Here is a 16,349-nt window from a genome sequence, read left to right on the forward strand (position 1 = left end):
TGCAGCACTTGTGGAAGGTTCACTAGCAAGAATTTGTTACTAGTGTTCTCAGTCTCTTGTAAAATCGGTTGCTTCATTTTTGATGTAGCTAGATCAACTTCAATATGTTTACCTGACCTTAGAGTGATGGCACTCACATTCTTCGGCTTGACCATAGTCTGGGAAGGCAACTTATCAGAATTATGAGAGTGCAATGTGTTTAATGAAGTAGCCATCTGTCCATTCTGGGTCGTCAAATTCTGAATGGAGGACTCTTGTCTCTGAATGGAAGCTCTGGTCTCTTGCTGGAATTGCATATTCTGCAATGTCATTTGCCTCACCAATTCCTCTAATGAAGGTTCACTAGATGCAGGAGCAGGATTGCTATTCACTTGTTGTTGCATCTGTTGTTGGATTGGGGGAGGCACATATGGTATATTTTGTGTAGCATTATTATTCTGAAATGGTGGCCCTGGATGAGGCTGTGAAGGATCAGACCATCTAAGATTCGAATGATTCCTCCAACAGGGTTGTATCTGCTTGATGAAGGATCATAATTCTGTTGTTGTTGTTGAGGTTTGTTGTTGTAAATATTTGCAGCATAGGCCTCAGGATGGTCACTAGTTTTAGGGTCCAAGAGAGTAGGACAAACATCAGCATAATGGTCAATTGCGGTGCAAATGCCACAAACTCGTGCTACAAGTGGAGGTTTATGTTGCTTCATGGCAAGTTGAGTGACCAAGGTAGCAAGGAAGTCAATTTTTTTCTCAAGTTTATCTTGCCTCACCGAATCTGTCCCAACATCTTGGACACCTCTGACCTCTATAGCATCACTACTTCTTGCACTGAACTGTTGAGAGTTAGAAGACATCTTCTCAATCAAACCTCTAGCCTCAAAAGGGTTCATATCTCCAAGTGCACGACCACTAGCAGCATCAATGATATTTCTCTCCATGTTGTTCAGACATTCATAGAAATATTGCAGGAGGAGTTGTTCAGAGATCTGATGATGGGGGCAACTTGCACATAGTCTATTGAATCTCTCCCAATATTCATATAAACCTTCTACATGTAGTATTCTGATTCTAGAAATATATTTTCTGATTGTAGTGGTCCTGGAGGCAGGAAAGAATTTTTCAACGAAGATTCTCTTCAGGTCATCCCAACTAGTAATAGAACCAAGGGCCAAGTAATACAACCAATCTTTTGAAGCGCCCTCAAGTGAATGTGAGAATGCCTTCAAATATATGTGATCATCTTGGACATCACGAGGCTTCATGGTGGAACATACAATATGGAACTCCTTAAGATGCTTATGAGGACATTCACCTACAAGTCCATGAAACTTAGGCAACAAATGGATTAGTCCAGTTTTGAGCACATATGGCACATCCTCATTGGCATATTGGATACACAAGCTTTCGTATGTGAAATTAGGTGCATCCAGCCCCCTTAATGTCCTTTCACATGGGATTGGAGGTGGTTCAGTCATATTTTTAGGGTATGCAACAGAATACACAGAAACAACAGAATCAGTATCACTATCAGGTAGATTAACACTAAGATGAAAAGACTCACTATCTACATTTAAATTCCTAACTTGTTTAACCAAACTATGAAATGTTCTATCAATTTCAGGATTTATTGGATGCAAAGAGTTAGGATTTCCCCTAGTCATGCACTAAATGCATCAACCAAAACTTTTAGTGAGGGCAGTAAGTGAAATACATGTTAAATTTTAGTATTCAACCAAAACATTGTATCAATAAAATCCAAATACCATATGAAACATCCACAAAAAATTTCAGGACAAAACTCAAAGCCTAACTAGTTTAATTAAATGCAACAAAATCAAAACAATTGGAAAAATAAACTTGTAAAATAAAAAATAAATAGTAAACAGACTCTTTTTGGATTTTCAGGGTGGGTTCTATAGACGCACTATATAGAGAAAGAATCGTTCAATTTTTCTACCCCAAATGCATATATAATATGTTCAATTCTCATTCACGGTTCCAAAGTTATGCCCAAAATAGAAAATCAACAGTAAAACTAGTCACTACTTGTTTGTGTCTCACAACCAGCAACAATGTGATTGACTATGATGCATCCAATATTCAATATGTGATGAAAGAAGTGTGGAAACAAAGTTTCATTCAAAAATTCCAACCACAACTATGTTAACCAACATACACCTGAATCAACCAACATGCAAATAGCTAAACAAGACAGCAAACAGTGAATGCTACAGGCAGATTTTGAAACCCCGATATAATGATTATTCTAAGACACATACTAAACTATACTAAGAACCTTTGACAAGAACCGATAATCCCCGATAGCGGCGCCAAATTTGATTGAGGCCGTACCCAATACAAATAATATAACAATTAAAAACTACAGTACTAGGAAGTGACTCCTAGGTCGTTTCTCAAGGATCATCTTTCAAGCAAAGCTTCAAACACCTTATACTCACACACACAAGGGGGTTTTTGTTGTTGGATAGTATGAACATAAATCAAATTCAGAAACAGTAGTTAAGCAATGTAATAAAACGGTTGAATCCCTTTGGTTCATTTGTTCATAACTCAATCCTCAGTTTCAAATGATTATTTTTAGATTCCAACCATTAACTTCTGAATTTGTTGAGAACCAATTAACTAAGCAATAATCAATTCAAAGTTCCAAAACCTAAGCCTCTAACTAAGCAATATCAGCATAAGCATGAAACGATTAACAAATTCACACGAACTAAGCATTCATGCACTAGAGAGCAAATCAACTAAGCAAAGATAAATTCATAAACCAGTTTCTAAGATAGAAGAAATCAACAATAAAGAAACCGAAAATNAACTCATAAACCAGTTTCTAACATAGAAGAAATCAACAATAAAAACCGAAAATGCATTAATAACAAAACCTCAAGAGTTGTGATACATTACCAAAGGAATTTAGTCTACAAGTTTAGCCTTCTATTCAGTGGAAGATACAAACCGAAAATGAAGAAGATGAATGAAAAACGAAAATGAAGAAGATGTAAAACCCTAGCAGAGCAAAAGATACGAAATTCTGAAAATGAGTGAAAGTAGAGAGTGAGAGTGGAATTCGGGTTCCCTCTTTTACAAAGAGTAAAACCGAAAATAGGCCCTAAACAATGGGCCCAAAACTAAAACCGAATTTACAAATAAAAACTCCCAAAATAAAAATACAATCTTCACTTCAATACATATCCTCCACTTCCATAATGCCCAAAATGTCATTGGTGCCAAATATGATCTGAAAATGATAATAGATTTAATCAGGCTAAATAATCCCAAATTAACTCATTTTAGGAATATTAGTCCAATAAAGTCTAAAACACTAAACCATGTGAAACAAAATCCATTAGGTACCAAGAATCATCAATCATGTTAAATTAAGGTTATGAATCATGTGTAATATATTGTTCATCAAGGACCCTTCCTAATTAAGGAAGTCAAATCGCATGGAGCGATCGAACTACAAGATCCAGCATCTCAGAGAAGTTAGATAGTCATTGATGTGTTGGAAGTCAAACCGAATGTCAATGTCATGTTCCCAAGATTTCTAGGAGTAAAATGCATGTGTTGTATCTTGTCACTAATGTGTTGGAATTTATCTGTATTATAGGAGAAGAAAGTCAGTGGCACAAAAAGACCCCCTCCTTCGAAGAAAATAAAGGGAGGATTCACTTGAGCTCTATTTCTCATGAGATGAATGTTGTAATAAGAAGGATGTTTGGCTAAATCTTCAGTATTGGGATTGAGATGTAATCTTCTAACTTTTGTACTCCTAGATTCAATTCTTAAATGCATTTTAGTTATTTGATTTTGGAAAGTTTATCATGTGTTTAATGCATGAAATTACTTAGCTACTGAATTCATGATCTTAGATCCAAGTTTAACTGGGAAGTTGAACTTGTTATCGAATCTGGATTATCTTCCTTGCTACATCACTATTCTAGGAATGGACAATGATGTAGGAATTGCTTTTATATTGAACTTAATACTAGATAATTGGTTAAATATCTAAGGAATTGGCATTTAAGTAATTATCTAAGGATTTTGTATTCAAGGAATTAATACAAATGATTCGAAGAAATGTGCATCAAAATCTATAACTTCACAAGTTAGATGGAATTGAATATAAGGATTGTAAAGGGAAAGAAAGATGAACTTCAATCCCAAGGCATTTAATTTCATAGTTTAGTTTTTACAGTATAACAATTATTTTCAAAACCCAAATGATCATAAACACCAAATTTTATAAATACATATTCAATCTACTTTCTAAAGAATTGATATAAATCCAATATGCTCTCTGAGGACGATATCCGATATTTTCCGGTTATTACTTGAACGATACAGTTCACTTGCCATACGAAAATAGTTAAAAACATGTCATGACTCACTTATCTATTTCAAATACCCAAGGCTCTTCCCATCCCTTATACTTGTCAAAAAAGAAGAATCCATTAAACAAGACCATAGCATACATCAATAAAATTAAAATCCATGAAACTCATTGAAGTTCACCCATGTGAGAGACTACTAGATCCACAAAACCATCACTCATGAAATCCAAATCACCAAGGGAATGTTAAAGAAAAAAATAAAGACTCTATCTAAACATTAATCACCTAAAGATTGAGAAGTTGGGTTGATAAGAAATATTAAAAGAGATTAATATCTATGTATTATTAAAGTTTTTTACATAATTTTTTTTATATCATTCATAATTTATTTTTATTACTTTTGTTTAAGAGTGAATAATTTATCAAAAAAATCATGATTCCTTTAATTTTTTTATTTCCCGTTAATTTAAATCCTCTAATTTACATACCCAATTACTTAATTGTGGTTGGTGTTAACGTTAATATTCTGGTTCCCGTATTTTGAAACACATTATTTGTCATTATGAAATTACAATGCATTATATCATTATCACATACAGAGGTAGTATTAATCACGAATGCTTTATGTAGGATGGAATTGATCAACTTAAGGATGCACCAAGCCTGGACAAGCTAGGCCAAATGACCGAATCATTGTGCCAAGATTCATGCGTCAAGTTTGGCCAGATGACTGAGTCGTCGTGCCATGACTTATGCACCATGACCGAGAAGCACACACCAAAAGCATCAGATGACACACAACCTGGTCAAGAGGAGCATGTGTTTGGTGTGTGCTCCTCTCGACCAGATTACGCATCATCTGATGTGTGTGATGTGTGTTCCTCTTGGCCAAGTTGTATGCCATCTGATGCTTCTGGTGTATGTTCCTCGGTCATGGAGCATGAATCATGTCACGATGACTCGATCATCTGGCCAACCTTGGATTTAAATAAGTTAAGGAAAAATTCTACACAATAGAGGTTACCGCTTTTAAGTAGATCCAAATCCACTATCCCAAAGTTTCTATGACACCATGTACCCTCTATTTTTCATTAGTTAGAAAAGTAAAACATGAATGAAATATATATTAATTTTATATTTTCTGACCAATAAAAATGAAATAATACATAGAGTAGCATGTATATTGGGACAGATGATGTACTTCCTTTTGAAGTATGTGATTATGAATTTATCACTTACAAAATTTAAATTGTTGAGGTGAATTGATCCAATTGTAGACAATGTTCACTCTCAAGACACATGACCCGTATGTGATTGAAGCTAGTATATACTCTCATTGCACGAAATTCAATCAAACCCATGTATGTCTGCCATACATTCTATGCCAAACCAATAAATCCCAAATAAAGCCAATGAAACTATTGTAAAAAAGGTTTAAGTTTTTGAATGAACTCATGTTATGATGTTGTTCAGTCAACATAACAACTCTATCTATTATATTATTTTATTATAGGTCCAATCTTTTTATTTCCCTCTTGGTAAATCCCCAATATGCATAGGGGGTTTAAACAAGTAGCTAAACAAAAAGACTAATAATTACATCACAAGTCGATAGAATGAATATGCCATTAAGTACTAATCACTTATGGTCGAATAGCAAGATCTTATCCTAAAAACTGTAGGAATTACTCAAAACTATCTAAAAAATATGTTTAGCATGATGGCTAACTATGTATTTATACAAATTCTAAGTAAGTCTAAGCCAATAAAAAATTAAGAGAAAAATGGATAAAAACTAAAGAGGTGTCAATCAAGCCGTGAATCTCTTCAGCTTGAGAAAATGTAAAAAATATGAGGGACCATTTCAGCAACTTTTGTGGGTCGTAGGCTACAGTTATTTTTTGTTCGTCCAATTTGTTTGATATTGTATAATATTTTAGAACTTATAATTTTACAAGATATAAAATAACATTAAATTGTAACATGTGTTGGCCTAACTAATTAAATTGGGATAGACATTACACATTTTAGATTGATATTGCTCCTTTCATCGGAATAGTACAACATTCATTAGTTTTAATATTTTTATTTTTAGGTTAAAAATGTATAAAATTTTGTACATTTAGCCTATATATTAATATTATCAACCCAAATCACTATTAGGTAACCAAAATCAGAACAAGTGAGATGAGAGAGAAAGGGAGAGAGAGAGAGAGAGAAATTCAACATGCAAATAAAAGAGGAAGAGAAAAAGGTAAGGAGGTGGGGAGTTTGGGAGACGGGGAAGGAGTTTGGGAGACGGGGAAGGAGTCTGGTTCAAAGGAAAAGGGTCTCATAGCCTAAATGTAAAAGGTAAGGAGGTGTGTGTGGAGGAAGGTTTAAGGAGTTTTGGGGAGGTGAGAGTTTTGAAGGTTGGCAACAACTTACGAGCTTGCCAGGACGGAACCCCTCTGGTTCTGAGAAAAGATAGCTTCAAACCGAGAGGGTATCTAAAAGCTCTACATAAAAATTCTATCTCATTCTATTTCACAAATTTCCCAGATTCATTGGGGACGATGGATATGTGGAAAGAATTTTCCAGATGGGCCCGAGTAGGTGATGTGTTCATCCCGAAAAAGAGAGATAAGAGGGGGAGGAGGTTTGGGTTTGTGAGATTCAAAGAAGTGGAAGATGTCGAGAACCTAAAAGATAAGTTGGGAAATTTCTGGATTGGACTTTATAAAGTGATTGTGAATACACCCAGATTTCAAAGAAATCCTGATTATCTTGGAAGAGACTTGGTAGAAAAGAGGGAGAATTCTAATCAGGCTGGGCGGATAAGTTCATCAAGGGTCCTTTCAGATAGGAGAGATCAAAAATCGATGGCGTTTAGCGGTGGTAAATCCTGGAAGCAGGTGCTTCTATCTAGCACCAATTCGAGTGCTTTAGCTGAGCATGATGTGTTGTCAGGAAGTTTGTGTTTCAAGGTTCCTCAAGAGAACAAGGTGTGGATGGAAGGTTGTTTCATGGGTGATCTAAAAGCAGGTGTGGATTCTGAAAGTTTTCAGGTATTATTGTATAAAGAAGGTTTTATTTCTATAAAAGCATTCTTGATTGGTGGGAGTAGGGTTCTATTAAAAGGTGATAAGCCTGAAGACATAGAGGAACTTCTGAAGGAAGGTAAACAGTGGTGCGACTCCATGTTCACAAAGCTGGATGAGTGGTCCAACTTTGAAGAGAACTTTGAAAGATTTGTTTGGATTAAGTGTCTGGGTGTTCCGATGATCGCTTGGTGTGAAGACTTCTTCAAACTGATGGCAAAATCCTTGGGGACTTTCATCAAACTTGATGAAGGAACTTCTGCAAAAAAAATAGGCTTCAAAATGGTAGATTTCTAATTTCCTCAAGGTTTTTGACTAATATAGACGTGGTTAAAAAGGTTGAAATAGATGAAAAGACTTTCGGAATAAGGATGGTAGAAGATCAGGGTGCTTATTATCCATCTGGCTCCATGGGGGGTAGAGTGAGTTTTGAGGAGGATGAAGGTTCTGGGAATGATGAATCATGGCTGGGAAAGGAGTCTTGCTGGGGAGAAAATTTGTTGCATGAGGAGGATGAAGATGACGCGGACGAGGTTGGTATGTGCCCTAGGGTTGAGGGTAGGTCTCACCTAAGCCATTTAGGTGATACTGGGGTTAAAAGGGTGTCAGGGATTCCTTTGCCTCTTTCATGTCCTAACCTGCGTGTCCAGCCTGCTGAAGAGAAAATCCCTGCTACAAAATCTGTTCTGTTGAAAAGGAAAAAGGTGGCTAAGATTAAAAAGGTGAAGTGTAGGGGTGGGGTAAGGCACACGGACCAGTAGTTAAATGTTAGTTCCGAAGGTGGGAAGGTCAAAAGCAAAAATCAAGGAAGTAATAATGAAGAGGATTTGAATTATTCATTAAAGGGCCCTGGTCCTGTAGTGGAAAAAGGGTCATGTATTACCTTCCGTGGGCCCGTGTTTGGAGGCCCAGCAAGCTATTGAGAATAGTGTTGAGGAGGTGCTCTTATTAAAACTTGGTGACAATGTGGAGCCTTTGTGTTATTCAGCCCAATCTAGTGCTACGGGATCTTTTCCTCAGATCATAACCGTGGACAGTATTCCTCCTTTCTTAAATCAAAACTCTCCAGACAGACAAGGTAGGCCGAAGAGAAAAGGGATCATTAAAAAGAGGTTTCCAAATCCCCTCTTCAAAATGGCGCCCATCTCTGATAGAAGGAAACCAAAGAAGATAAAGAAGATGTCTTCAAAGGTCAAGCTCCACCAAATGGACGTTTTACCTGAAGAAGCATCTGCTCATGTGGATTCATCCATTAGCAACTCCATCTCTGATTCTCACGTTAGGAAGGTAAATAATCTTCTCTTATCTCAAGGAATTAGTCAGTCTGGAAAGCTCTGGGACATTGGAAAAAAGTTGGGAGTTACTTTTGAAGGTAAGGACGAAGTGATGATTAGTCGTATAGAAGCTATTCAGGAGAGGGATAGGATTGGATCCAGTTCAGCCAATCAAAGGGTTCAATCTGGTAATCCATGATTTGTACAACGATTAATGTTAGGGGGTTGGGGAGTAGAGTAAAAAAAAGGGAGGTCCAGAATTTAATCAGGGAGAATAATGTTGATTTTATCGCTATTCAAGAAACAAAACTAGAAGTGTTGGATGTTCGGTTGTGTAGGTCCTTATGGTGCAGTGATGATTGTGATTGGGATTTTAATCCATCTGTGGGGAGGTCGGGAGGTATTCTCAGTGTGTGGGATAGTATGAAGTTGCAGATGGTTGAGGTGGTTCACGGTGATGGGTTTCTAGCTGTGAAAGGCAACTGGTTGCAGGGTTCCATCTTGTGTTGTGTGGTTAATATTTATTCGCCTTGCAATTTGATTCAAAAGAGACTTTTATGGGACGCTCTCTGTGTCTTCAAGGAGTCTCTGGGGTGTATGCCTGTTTGTTTTCTTGGTGATTTCAATTCAATCAGAATGTCTTCTGAGAGGAGAAGTTTGGGGGAAGTGGAGAATGGTAGAGATTCTTATCTCTTCAACGAGTGGATTCGTATGTTGGATTTTGTGGATTTACCTCTTCTTGGTAGAAATTTTACTTGGTATCACGCGGGTGGTGCTTGTATGAGTAGATTAGATAGATTCCTTCTTTCTAATGAGTGGTTATCTCTTTGGTCGGATGCCTCTCAATGGGCTCTCAACCGATCCTTCTCTGATCACTGCCCTATTATTCTGAAGTATAAGGTGGTCCCTAGGGGTCCTTCTCCTTTTCGGTTTAACAACTGTTGGCTTCTTCACAAGGATTTCAAGGCTTTTGTCTCTGATTCTTGGCAAGGCTCTGTGGTTACTGGTTGGGCGGCTTTTATCTTAAAGGAAAAGCTTCGCCTTCTTAAGAGAAGCTTAATCGAGTGGAATAAGTCAACGTTTGGCTGCCTGGACACTCAACTGCTAAAGCTGAAGGCTGATCTAAATGATTTTGATTTTTTAGGTGAGTCGGGTGTTTTATCAGAGGCTCAATTGATGGTGAAGAAAAAGGTTTCGGCTGATTGGTGGTTGACTTCTCAGTTGAAAAATAGTCTTCTTCATCAAAAAGCTAGATCCAAGTGGCTTAAAGAAGGCGATGCTAATTCAAAATTTTTCCATTCTTGTATGAACAGTAGGAGAAGGAGAAATCAGATCCTTGGGGTAAGTATTGATGATCAATGGTGTGAGGAGGAGAATGCTATAAAAACAGGTATTTCTGACTACTTTGAATGTTTTTTTAAAGAGAATTCTGATTCTAGATCGAAACTGGATGGGGTTGTGTTTAAAACCCTATCGGGTGATCAAAAGAAGATGTTGACTTCTGAGTTTGGGGAATCTGAGATAAAGAATGTTGTTTGGAATTGTGCTACCGATAAGAGCCCGGGTCCAGATGGTTTTAACTTCAAATTCTTCCAGGAATTTTGGGACCTTATAAAGACTGATATCATTAATTTTGTGAAGGAATTCCAGTCAAATGCAAAGCTTCCTAAAGGGATCAATTGTTCTTTCATCGCTCTAATCCCTAAAATCATAAGTCCCAACAGAATCCAGGACTTCAGACCGATATCCCTTGTGGGGTCGCTGTACAAAATCATTTCTAAGATTATTGCTGGAAGACTGAAGCTGGTTATTGCTTCTTTGATATCGCCAACTCAATATGCTTTTATTAAAGATCGTAGTATCCTTGATGCGGTGGTAGTTATCAACGAGGTTATCCATTCTGCGAAGCGATCAAATGATGGGTGTTTATTGTTGAAGGTTGACTTTGAAAAAGCTTATGATTTAGTGAATTGGAGCTTCCTTGATTACATGCTTTGTAGATTCGGGTTTCCTACCATTTGGAGGAAGTGGATTAATGAGTGCTTGTCTTCTACTTCAATGTCAGTCCTCATAAATGGTTGTCCGACTAAGCAATTCTCAGTCTCTAGAGGCATTCGCCAGGGGGATCCTATGGCTCCTTTTCTATTCTTATTGGTTGCCGAAGGTTTTTCTGGGTTGATGAGACAGGCTCGGCAGCAAGGATGTTTTAGGGGTTTTATGGTTGGGAGCCATCAAGTGGAAGTGTCGGATATGCAATTTGCTTATGATACAATGGTAGTTTGTTCTCCTCAAGTTTCCAACCTTTGGACGTTGAAGAGTATTCTGTGTTGTTTTGAATTAGCCTCTGGCCTAAAGGTTAATTATAAGAAGACTCATTTGTTTGGGGTTAAAGTCCCTGCTGATTTTTTGGATGTTGCGTCCCTCTTCTTGAATTGCGTTGTTGGGGTATTTCCGTTTTCTTATCTTGGTATTCCTATCGGGGCTAGTCCAAAAAGATTCTCGACTTGGGCTCCAATTATTGATTCAGTTTCTAAGCGGCTAGCTTCATGGAATCAAAGGTTTATTTCTTTTGGTGGTAGGGTTATCCTTCTTAATGCTGTTCTTTCTAATATTCCTATTTATTTTCTTTCTCTCTTTAAGGCCCCTAGAGCTGTAGTGTCTTGTCTTGAGAGATTGCAGCGGAAGTTCCTTTGGGGGAAAAAGATGGTGGTAAGGGGATTGCGTGGGTTGCGTGGAGTGAGGTCTGCAAGCCTAAAAGATTGGGGAGGTTAGGGGTTAGGAACATTTCGGTTTTTAATGAAGCTTTGCTAGGGAAATGGAAGTGGTCTTTCCTGAAAAACAATGATGCTATGTGGGTTAAGGTAATTAAGTCTAAGTATGATATGTTGTCTGAGCCTTCGAGTTCGTCATTGGTGTCGTCTTGGTGGAGGGGAGTGTGTTCGGTGGGGCAGTCTAGTTCATCTAGTAGAGATTGGTTTTTCTCTAACATTAGTATGGAGATTGGGGATGGTTCCACAGCTAGTTTTTGGGGTGATAATTGCTTTGGTCCAGTTCCGCTTCGTGTTGTTTTTCCGCGTCTGCGTTCAGTGGCTGCTAACAGTTCTTCGTCTGTTTCAAAGAATGGTGTCTGGATTGATGATAGGTGGGTTTGGGAGATTAAGTGGAGGAGGCCTCTTTTTGTGTGGGAAAAGGCGTTGGAAAGGAATTTGTATGATACTATCACCCCGGTTTCTTGTGTGGTTGGTAAAGTGGATCATCTGAGATGGAATTTAACCTCATCTGGTTTTTTTGAAGTTAAATCCTCTTATGATGTTTTATTAAATGCTCCTCTTCATCCTTTAGGTAATATTTTTAATCATGTTTGGATTAATTGTGTTCCTTCAAAAGTGTGCTGCTTTATCTGGAAGGTGATTAGAGGAAAAGTGGCTACTAAATGTGAAATTCACAAGAGATCTCTTATTCTCCCAAATGACGATTTGGGTTGTGTGTTTTGCAATAACCACCCGGAATCCTTAGATCATCTGTTTATATCTTGTGTTTTTGCTGAGAACATTTGGAGGAGTGTTTATTCTTGGTTGGGGAAGCAATTGTCTTTGCCAGATAACTACACTGATTTTTTCCAAGATCATAGGAACTTGCACAGGTGTAAAAAAGGGGCGAATCTTTGGTCTATGATCTGGTTTGCTTCTATGTGGTCTATTTGGATAATGAGAAATGAGGTTATTTTTTCCTCCAAAAATTTTAGTGTGGTGCAGGTTATGGACTTAATCCAGGTTAGGTCTTGGACTTGGTTCTTGGCCAATGTTAAGTCCAGTTACTGCTCTTTTTCTAACTGGTGTTTGGACCCGAGGTCTTGTATCCTAGCTTCTTGTTAGTTTCTTGTTTGCTTGTATTGGGTTAGCACCCCCTGTGCTTCTTAATATATTTTTCGCTTAGCAAAAAAAATCACTATTAGGTGAATTATAGTAAAGTCAAAATGGTGTTTAAAAATATTTATTGGTCGAAATATTAGATTAAGTATAGTAGGCTTAATTTATATTAATAAGCATATATTATGCTTAATTTATTTATTCTTATGAAAGCATCTCAATCTTTCATTACATATATATGTAAAAGATGGAAATCATGAAAACATTTCAAGAAATGTTTTTCCTAACATTTGAAGATGACTCTAAATTTATTCTATCGGCCGAACATACACAATAATGTGAAACACAACGGCAAACATATAGGCAATCGGAATCAGATCGGCATGGAGTCCTCAAATTATTATTAATTATAACTGCATCATTAGCTTCTTAATTCAAACCTGCAAATACAACTCATTAATGTAAATAAATCACAATACATTTCCAATCTAATATGATATGTAACTATTTTTATAAACAAAAATGTATTATAAGAGACCATGTGGATACTCCATTACCAACAAGGTATTGATCTCGTAGTGTCAGGTCTCATTGGATTCCCAAGGTCGAGGGTACGATTCCTAGGAATAAAACTAGTTGGGAGGGGCAGCCACGAATCTCGAAAGTGATTAGTTCCTTATCCAAAAGAAGGTGAAGGATACCATTGGTAGTACAAAAAATTTGGATCCTCCATTCAATTATAAGAGATCAACATTAACCATTACTCCAAACACATATTAGCATTGAAATTTATTAAAAACAAATAATCCTTAATTAAGTTAATGAAAAACTCAAGGAAAATACAAGCATCCATTTCCTACATTTATAAAAGATATATAATTCGGTTAAACTAAGAATGTGATGAAACTTTGAGAGCATCATATGTCTGAGGATGATTTAAATCATGATATATAAATAAGACATCAGACAAAGTTTTCAATGAAATAGAAAATTACTTGAAGCGCATACTAACAGGATGGCAAAGAAGCTAAGTATAACAAAAGACTTCTTCATATTTTGTTGGCTATAGTGATATTGTTTTATTGTCAGCGTTCTCGTGTGAACTTTTATAGGTGAAATAATACATATGATTTGTGGGACAAAACTCATGTAATGAGTAAATTTAATATGCATGAATCTACACTAAATTTGATGTTGAATTATTAATTGAATATAATGCCTCAATGATTTATTATATCTTTTTCCAGTACTACCAATGTATCCCATCATTTTTTGGATAATGAACTAATCCCTTTCAAATTGCGTGATTATTATTCTCAACAAGTGTTGCTCTCGGAAATGAACCTTTGACCTTTTAGTGATTATAGGGATCTAATAGGGATTTACACCACTTGACCAATATTTTATTAGTTTAATTTGATATATCTAATTGTATATATTAATTTTGTTGGACTGGAAAAAAAGAGAGCTGAAAGAGATAAAATCAGATATTTTTCTATAACCAAACATATATATTTTCATCATGTGAGTATGAAACTAATCTCTTCAAAATATATGACTGTCTTTTTCAATAAATATTGTTCTCAATAATCAGATTTTTGAGCTCAAACTAGTATACTACATGAGGATCTAGTGTGACCTTATAACAAAGATCAACACCTCATGGTAAAAGATATTTGACTAGTAATTTTCATTTGCGGATGAGTTAAAAAATTTAGAGGGAAAATATGACAATATGGATAGTTAGTATTTTTAAGATTAGATATATTATCATTTATTAGCAACATATCATTTTAAAATAAAAAAATTATTTTAAAATGCTCTGAAACAAAATCAAAATAACATGATGTATGAAAAATAAATATGGCATGATTTTGCAATTGTAGTAGAAAATTAATGTATTTTAAGAATAATATGAAATTTGATTTGGTACAACTAATAGGCTTGACCTATAGATGGAGGTGCAAGACAGGCACAAAAAGACACTAGAAAATATTAAAGAACCTAATTTTCTACTTATACAACTATAAATGACAACCAAATTTTCTTTCTAAAACCCCGCACAACCAATCCACATTAGAAAAAATAAGAATAGTGTCATCATCCATGTCCCAAATCATATTGGTCTATTGGATTTCCCGCAAAGCTCTATTGACCATGTTGCAAATGGTGTATTCCAATAGTATTTGTCTCTCTCATTCTTTGTCAATGTTAGTTCTATCCTGATATATAACTTCTATTTATTAAAATGTAAAATCATAAATGAGAATATATTCTAAACTTATTTTAAACATATAAAACATAATAATCATATTAAGGATGAAAGAGAACTCATAAGTATTTACTTCTTTTCTTCGATTCATCTTTTGAATGAGTAATAATCACATTAAGGGTATAGGAGACTCATATGTATTTTTTCTATTTTCCTCAACTCATAAGTATTTTTCTTATTTTCCTCAACTCATAAGTATTTTTCCTATTTTCCTCAACTCATAAGTGTATATATATTACTATATAAACATAATATAGCTTTTAAAATGGTTTTAATGAATAAGTTCTATATATAATATTATATTCATATACTATATATAGTATTTCTAAAATATTTTTTAGTAAATAATATATGTGACTGTCTCTTTAATATTTAGAACTTAAATATTATATATATTACCGTGTTGATATGCACTATCATGATGGTCAACCCATATTTCTATTATTTGATATTGAGTATGAGTATATTTCTATTATTTTAATAACTTTCCAAAATTGTGATTTTTTGGGGTCAGAAAGTTGGTGGGAACTTTCATTGCACCAATTGTTTTTTTTAATACATTGAACATAAATGCAAGATAGGTTTTGTGTAATTAATAATTACTTTTTCATGTAATATTGTACTTTGCATCCTTATCTTCACCTGTGGTCATCAAACCTCTTTTTATTTATACAAACATTAGAAAGAAGAGGGTGGATGAGGCAATAGAAGAAATGAAACATAAGGAAAATAAATGATATATCCAAAGTTAAAAGTGAAGAAGACAGTAAGTGACTGAGTCCAATTCCATCACTCACAATCAAAAGAATATTTAAAAGAAAAACATGAATATAATAATGTAAAAGTGTAATAATGAAGAGACAGAGAAATAAATTAGTTGAATGACATTTAGATATGTTTTGCCTTTACATAATTTTTCAACATTTAAAAAGGGAAAAGTTGAGATTTATAAATTATACATGTTCAATACCTAAATGTGTTTTATTTCTTTACGCATGTTTTTATCTGTATATTATAGTATATATATATATATATATATATATATATATATATAATTGAGTCATTGCATGAACATAATGAGTTGAATTATACTTAGCTCAATTTTAATTTATTATTTAACAAGCTGAATTTCTAGCTCAATTTTAATTCGAGCTATAAGTTCATTTCCAATCCTAATTGTAGCATGTAAATGATCTCTAAAAATATTATTAGAGTCGGCTAGAAAGTTAAAAAAAGTTAGCCCTACAATACAATTTAGCATCGGTCTTGCATCGAGTAGGCTGGTGCTACTATTAATAGTACCTTATTCTCAATGCTAATTTTTTTCGATCCAATTCATGATTTTTAGCATTGGGTAAAAGTCCGTAAATTATTTTTTTGTATGACCTTTCCGCATGGACAATGATCCATTCTAACTTTTTGCAATAGGAGTGACAACTCTACACAAGGTTGTAAATGTTCTATAGTTTTTAACCTACGTGGGACATTGTAACTTAAATCAAG

The 16,349-nt window shown here is 35.2% G+C and overlaps 1 pseudogene; it reads right to left on the bottom strand.

Moving 5' to 3' along the window:
- The window catches only part of LOC109359654, a 2,153-nt pseudogene extending 802 nt beyond the window's left edge, over positions 1 to 1,351 (bottom strand).

This window comes from Lupinus angustifolius, chromosome LG11 (assembly GCF_001865875.1).
Source record: "Lupinus angustifolius cultivar Tanjil chromosome LG11, LupAngTanjil_v1.0, whole genome shotgun sequence".
NCBI lineage: Eukaryota > Viridiplantae > Streptophyta > Magnoliopsida > Fabales > Fabaceae > Lupinus > Lupinus angustifolius.